Here is a 7,933-nt window from a genome sequence, read left to right on the forward strand (position 1 = left end):
GATCTACAACCTAAAAGTTTACCCTAAAAGATTGTTTAGACCACTAAGCTGATAGCTTCTAACCAACAGGTTGAGTATCTAGAAAGAAACTTGCAGTCTTAGCTGTGCCAGGCTGGCAAACCCAAATCTATCACAGACTTTATTGGGGTTAAGAAAATGGATGGACATTTAAAAAACTAAGCCTTCAAATTACATTTATTTTAATTTTTACAAATGCAGTCCAATGAGCAACACCTCTCATATTTAATGCTTGCCTTCAAGAAATACGTAGATAGGAAGAAGCCTGGAGCAGAGGGCAGCAAACACTTAACATAGAGAGCCAGATAGCAAATATTTCAGGCGTTTTAGGCTGTAGTCTCTGCCACAAATACTTATCTGTCATTGTGTGAGAGTAGCCATAGATAGTATGTAAATAAGTGAGTGGCTGTGTCCCAATAAAGTTTTATTTATAACCACTGAAATGTGAATTTCAGGTAAGTTTCATGTGACTGGTGTAACATCCTGTTTGATTTGTTCAACCATTTAAAATTATAGTAACCATTCTTACCTTGCTGGATCTATAAAAAACAGGCGGTGGGTCAGGTTTGACCTGGGACCACAGTTTGCCCCCACCCCCCAACATACACATACACACACACACACACACACACACACACACACACACACACACTCTTCAGGCTCTTTCTATAAACAAAGGCTAACATAAGAAAACTGTACCTGCCCATGAGGGAGAAATGGGGCTGGAACTCCTTTTATTAATTGAAAGCTATTTTAACTCTAGGGGTGGGGGGAGTGGAAGGAACAAGTATTTGTTGAAAACCTAGTACTGTGCCAGGTACTATCCTGAAGGGTTGCTGATTTCATTCAAACAATACTAGGAAATGTTATACATGCACACTTTTCACAGATGAGGAAAGAGACTCAGAGAATAAACAGCTTTGCCTAGACCTGGTTCCCGGTGAGGATCTGAACACGGGTCAGTCTTCAGAAAACCTGTAATTTTTAATGTGGTATCTCGATGAGGGAAGAGCAGAGTTCACAGTAAAACCAGAAGGAGCATTAGCTGCGCTGAGAAGAAACTCAAGAAGCAGGAGCTTAGGGGCACCTGGGTAGCTCAGTCGGTTAAGTGTCTGACTCTTGATTTCAGCTGAGGTCATCATCTCGAGGTTCATGGGCTCTAGCCTCACCTCGGGCTCTGCATGGACAGAGGGGAGCCTGCTTGGGATTCTTTCTCCTTATGTCTCTGCCCCTCTCCCATGTGGGCACATGTACACTTTCTCTCAAAAGTAAATAAACTTAAAAAAAAAAAGCAGGAACTTCAGAGCTTCAGGGAACAGGTGGCTTGAGCTGGAGCACAGATCAGAGAGTGAGAGTTTGCTGTTCTGCTAGTAAAGCAGACCCAGAGGCCACCCCATACCAATCCAAACTGACCAGACAGTGTGACCCCCAGACTGGCCTGTTGTGTGGGACAAGCAGTCCAGAAGTGCCCTGTTAAAACACTTAATTTAATTAACGCCAGACTTTATAGCAAGTCAACTCCCACACGAGAGCTGGGGGTTTACCATTGCTGTTCTAAGAGACGGGTATTTAGATCGACTTCTGGTGTTTCTTTTTCTCCCCTTTTAACAAATGTAATACATAGCCACTTTGTAGAGACTTTAGAGAAATATAGATAATAGGAACGAAAAATTATCCATCAAAACAATCACAGTTAATACTTTTGTGTAATGTTCTTTACATCTTCCCGGTCTTTTTTCGAGCAGGGACTACGCTATTAATATTGCTTTCTGCACCAAACAGATCACAGATGTGTTTCTGTATCATTTCCCAAAGTCACATTTACCAAATGTCCCCCCGAGACAAATCAAAGTGGCCATCATCAGAAAGGCTGGTGTAGGCTTGCATTGTGTCAGTGCCTCAGGCATTCATACCTATCACATAAGAGCGAGGTTTGCAAAGAGCACCCTGCCAGCCTATCTCAAACTTACTTAGCCATGGGATCCTTCTGTAATGTAACATTTGGAAAACTACTGTTCTACAGAATGTCCTTGGTCAAAAGCTTCTACATCATTTGTAACAGGTGCATAATATTCCACTGTTATTTAAATGATCCATTGTAACCTATTATAGACAATACCATGTACATTTTTGCAGCTAAATCTTTATGAAACATTCATGGTAACTCCCTGGACACTCAATTGCTTTGTCAGGGATGTGACCATTATTTATTTTTTCTAGAAATGGATATTATAATGAAAATTTTCTTTGTTTTACAGGAGAACTTGAATGTGACATTTCACTTTTAAATTTATTTCGTTAATAATTAACACTTGGACACTTCATCAGGCAAGTCTCTACTAGACGCTTAATATTCCGCGTCTACACTAAGAGCAACATGAAAAAGCAACTGAAATTCCTATACTGCTGGTGAAAATGATACTTGGTACTTGGAAAAATGGTGGGCAGCATCTACAAAAAATGAACGCACGCACTCTGTGTATTAGTTTTCTAACAAATTACCACAAACTTAGTGACTTAAAACAAAACCATTGTTAACTCACAGTTCTGTAGAGCTGTAGTCTGACACGGGATGGCTGGGTTATCTGCTCAGGCACAGGGCTGAAATCAGGTTGGTAGGAGGACTGAATCCTCATCTGCAGCCTTTGGGGAGAAATCCACGTTCTAGCTCCGTCAGGGTGTTGACAAATCCTGTTTCCGTGCTGGCTGCCAGCTGAGAGCCACCCTTAGCTCCTGAAAGCCACCCCCCAGTCCTTGCATGTGGACCCCAGGATGATCAAGCCACCAATAATATGGCTAGAACCCCTGACGCTTCAAACTTCTCTGACTTCCTCTTCTGCTCCTGGCTGGAGAGGAACTCTGCTTTTTAAAGTGGCTGGTGTGATTAGATTAGGCCCACCTGGATAGCTCCCTATCATAAAGCCCACCTGGAAAACATCTCTGTCATCAGGGCATGGAAGCTCTTTTTGTATTTTGTATTTTGCCTGCCGCCTCCTTTGACTCCACTCCAGTCCTCGATGTATACCCAACAGAAATGCATGCATAACGTTTTCCAAAATACATGCATCGAATCCTAATAGAAACACGACTCAGTAGCCAAAAGCTGGAGAAAGTATTTAACGACAATAATGGTATATTTTTATAATTGTATACAGAAACGAGAATGAACAGACCACAGCTACTTACTTACACAAATGAACCTCACGCACACAATGCAGAGTCATGAGGCCAGTGTTTTACAGGACCAAGTTGGGGGGAACCGAACCCAGCCTAGAAAGTCACAGAAAGCTTTCTGGGGAAGGTACAACTTTTACTGCAAAGAATTAGAGCGAATGATGAGCGAAGGGAGGGCAGGACTGATTTTTCTATTGAAGGATTAATGGGAACGGAAGTAACATACTGTAAAAATTATAAGCAGCTGGGTATTATGAATGGATGGCAAAATGGGGGCGAGTGGAAATGGAGGCGGGTGGAAAATGGGGTGCCTAGAACTGGATGAAGATCAGAAGGTTGGAGAACTTTGCAGGCCATACTGAGAAGACTGACCTTAATCCTGCTGGTGATGGTGACAGAAGAGGTCCTTGCAAGGGGAAGGGCATGGACATATTTATAGTGGGGATCAGTGATACTGCAAAGTGGAAGGTGAAATTTCAAGAGGAAAATGAGGACATCGGATTAGTTAGGAGGTTGTTTAAGGAGCCCAGGTGAGAGCTGATGGGAACCTGACTTAGCTGGAGGGAAGAGGGGAAGGGACAATTTTAGAAGCCTGGATGCCTGGTACCCACCGCCCTTCCCCAAATCCCCTCTTAAAGCCCTACCAACGTTTTTGTAGTTTTGAATCCTATTAGCTCTCAGAAGGTGTGTCTGGAATCCAGTCTGGATTTCCACCAGCAATATGCCCATCGCCCCTCAAGTCCTGCTAGAATGGGAGCTTTTCAGACATTTTCTGTATAGGCAAATAACTGTACCTCATTATTTTACATTGTATTTCCGACTGAAAGCATTAACATTTTTTTTTTAATTTTTTTTTCAACATTTATTTATTTTTGCGACAGAGAGAGACAGAGCATGAATGGGGGAGGGGCAGAGAGAGAGAGGGAGACACAGAATCGGAAACAGGCTTCAGGCTCTGAGCCATCAGCCCAGAGCCTGACGCGGGGCTCGAACTCCCGGACCGCGAGATCGTGACCTGGCTGAAGTCGGACGCTTAACCAACTGCGCCACCCAGGCGCCCCGCATTAACATTTTTAAAATGTTCGCTGATTGTCATTTTGTAAAGTGTCAATTCATATTGTTTGCCAGATTTTTCTAAATGTGTTCATTTCTTCATATTGACTTGTAAGAAGTTATGTATGGAAGATGCTAACCCTTTTGATATGCATTTTTCTGTAGCCACACCTTTTAACTTTGTTTAGTCTAATTTTTCATTGATAACAGTTTCACATTATTGAATAGTTAAATCCACTGGGGCGCCTGGGTGCTCAGTCAGTTAAGCGTCCAACTTTATCTCAGGTCATGATCTCGTGGATTGTGAGTTCAAATCCCACATGGGGCTCTGTGCTGACAGCTCAGAGCCTGGAGACTGCTTCAGATTTCATGTCTCCCTCTGTCTCTGCCCCTTCCCCACTTGTGTTCTCTCTCTCTCTTTCTCTCTGTCAAAAGAAAAAAAAAAGAATGAAACATTAAAAAATTTTAAATAATTAAATCTATTAATCTATTATTTGTTTCTACCTTTAGAGTTAATGCATTTAGTGTTCTTCTCTAATCATGACTTGTGAACATTTGCCTATATTTTCTTTGGGTGCTTTACTGATTTTATTTAAATCTTTAATTGACAGGGGCTCCCAGGTGGCTAAGTTGGTTGAATGTCTAACTCTTGGCTTCAGCTCAGGTCATGACCTCCTGGTTAGTGGGTTCGAGCCCCACATTGGGCTCTGTACTGACAGTGTGGGATGCGCTTGGGATTCTCTCTCCCTCTCTCCCTGCCCTTCCTCCCCAAAAAGAAATAAACTTAAAAAAATCTTTAACATAGCATTTATTTTGGTATATAGTATTCTGTATCTTAATGTTTTTCCAGATAATCAGTTGGCTAAACCAAATGGATAATTCATTCTTTCCCTATTAGTTTGGAATGCCACTCATAAAATACATTAAATTCTCATGTCTTCAAAACAGGCTGTAATTCGTGGTAGGCCAAATTCCCCTCCATTAATTTTCTTTTACAAAATATTCTCAACTATTCTTGCAAGTAAGGGTTAAATTAGCTTCTCAAGAGTGAATTGAAATGTTTCCCATTCTTTTCTATGCTCTATATTCTTTTGTTTTTAAATTTTTAAAAATGTTTTATTTATTTTTGAGACAGAGAGAGACAGAGCATGAGCAGGGGAGAGGCAGAGAGAGAGGGAGACACAGAATCGGAAGCAGGCTCCAGGCTCTGAGCTGTCAGATCCCGACGCAGGGCTGGAGCTCACAAACCGTGAGATCATGACCTGAGCCGACAGTCGGTCACTCAACTGACTGAGCCACCCAGGCGCCCGGCTCTATATTCTTACAGTTTAAAATCTAAAGGAGAGGGGCTCCTGGGTGGCTCAGTCGGGTAAGCGGCCGACTTTAGCTCAGGTCATGATCTCGCGGTCCGGGAGTTCGAGCTCAGAGCCTGGAGCCTGTTTCCGATTCTGTGTCTCCCTCTCTCTCTGCCCCTCCCCTGTTCATGCTCTGTCTCTCTCTGTCTCAAAAATAAATAAATGTTTAAAAAAAATAAGTAAATAAAATAAAATCTAAAGGAGATATTGGTTCCTTAAAAGTTTGAGAGATTTTGCTTAGAAAATTTTCCGGGTACTGAAGTTGTCTGACATTTGTCAACTTCTTTTATAGTTTTTGGTCCATGTAACTGTACCACCCATCAGAACTGTTCTCTGGGGAGCCTGGCTGGCTCAGTCGGTAGACCATGTGACCTGTGATCTCAGGGTTGTGAGTTTGAGTCCCAAATTGGGTGTAGAGAGTACTTAGAAATAAAATCTTAAAAAAAACAAAACAACAAAAAACAACCCTGTTCTTTTACTAAAAGAGCATTTAATCAAAATGTCCAAAATATTAATGTATTCTACCTACAGTTAATTTATCTTTTTATTCATAATATGCATTCAGATTTTCTTTTTCTTGTCTGGCTGTGTCAAAATTGTTTTATTGGTCTTTACAAAGATCCACCTCTTGGGTTAAATATCAATCCCACTTTTATTCTTTCCTCATGCTTTTCCTAGATTTTTTTTTTTCTTCAGTTTTTGGCTTCTTGAATTGATTGCTTGGTTTATTTTTATTTGTTCATGGATATAAGCATGCAAGGCTCTAAGTTTTACTCAAGGTACAGCTTTGGGGCTTATTTTGGTTATATAATTTTTCCTAGTGTCATCAGCTCTGACTCTAATTTGTATTTTCTGTGATCTATGAATTATTTGACAGTATTTTAATTTCTAGTATTTAAAAAAATTATCCTTTTGTTATGAATTGCTCACTCTACTGCCTGGTGGTCAGAAAACGTGGTCTACAATATGTTACTTATAGTCTTACTATATCCTATATTTTTGTCCAGATTCCATGGATATTTGAAAAGAAGATGCATATTATGAAAATATTTTTTTTAAGACTGGGGTTTTCATGAAATTGCATTTTTTGCATTTTTGCTTTGCATATTTTGATGGACTATTACTAGGTACTGTTACCTTTTCAATATAGAATGTGCCCATACAAAGCAATTTTTTCCTTATATTCTATTCTTTTCTGATATCAATATGATTACTCCTGAATTATTTTGGAGTTAACGCTTTGCCTTGTCTTTACCACTCTGTTTAACCTGTGTCATTTCATTTCAGGTGAGCCTCTAGTGAAATGCATGCATGCTTTTGGGGAGTCTAGCTGGCTCAGTTGGTAGACCAAACTGATCAAGAGGGGGTAGACCCTCTTGATCTCAGGGTTGTGAGTTCAAGCCCCATATTGGGTGTAGAGATTACTTTAAGTCATCTTAAGTAATGACTTAATGACTTCATTTCTTTGACCCAAATTGAAAACCGAGCTTTAAACATTCTTTTTCATGTTTTATTTTTGAGAGAGTGCAAGGGGGGAGGGGCCGAGAGATGTCAAAAGAGGATTCCAGGTGGCTCCTAGACAGCAGGGAGCCCCATGCAGGGTTTGAACTCAGGACCTGTGAGATCATGACCTGAGCTGAGGTCAGAAACTCAACCGACTGAGCCCCCCCAGGTGCCCCACAAATCTAACTTTAAATAAGGATGTTTAGGTGACACATGGATTCTATTTTCCTTCTTATTGGGTCTGTTTCTTGTGTCTCCCTTCTTTGGCTGTACATTGATTGATCAAGGCTGTTTTGCTAATTTGTCTTCACTTTCTACAAACCGTGCAAGAACTGATTATACTTCCCTTTTGTTTTCTACTTCCTGACTGCTCCTCCCCTCCCCAACCAGCTGGCTATTTTTGCCATTCTAATGTAAAGGCTCCAATAAGCCACCAAGAACTTCAGATTCCTAAATACAGCGGACACGTTACTTTTCACAAAGCACCAGTCTTACTAAGCCCTCCAGTGACGTTCAACACGACTGATTATTCTGCCTCCCCCACTGCCCCTTATTCTATGACCCTGCACTTTTCTAGGTTTTCTTAATTTTTTATTTTAGAGAGAGAGAGAGAGAGAGAGCATGAGCAGGGAAGTGGGGCAGAGAGTCTTAAGCAGGCTCTGCACTCAGCGTGGAGCCCGATGCAGGGCTCCATCCCACGACCCTGGGATCATGACCTGAGCCAAAAATTAAGAGTCGGTTGCTCAACAAACATCCACTCAGGCGCCCCAGGACTTCTCTAGATTTTGTCTTGATTTTGTTATCTTTCTGTCTCTCGTCTCTCTCTTCCC

The sequence above is a fragment of the Puma concolor genome, chromosome D4 (assembly GCF_028749965.1).
Source record: "Puma concolor isolate L17-30 chromosome D4, mPumCon1.1.hap2, whole genome shotgun sequence".
NCBI classification, from domain to species: Eukaryota; Metazoa; Chordata; class Mammalia; order Carnivora; family Felidae; genus Puma; species Puma concolor.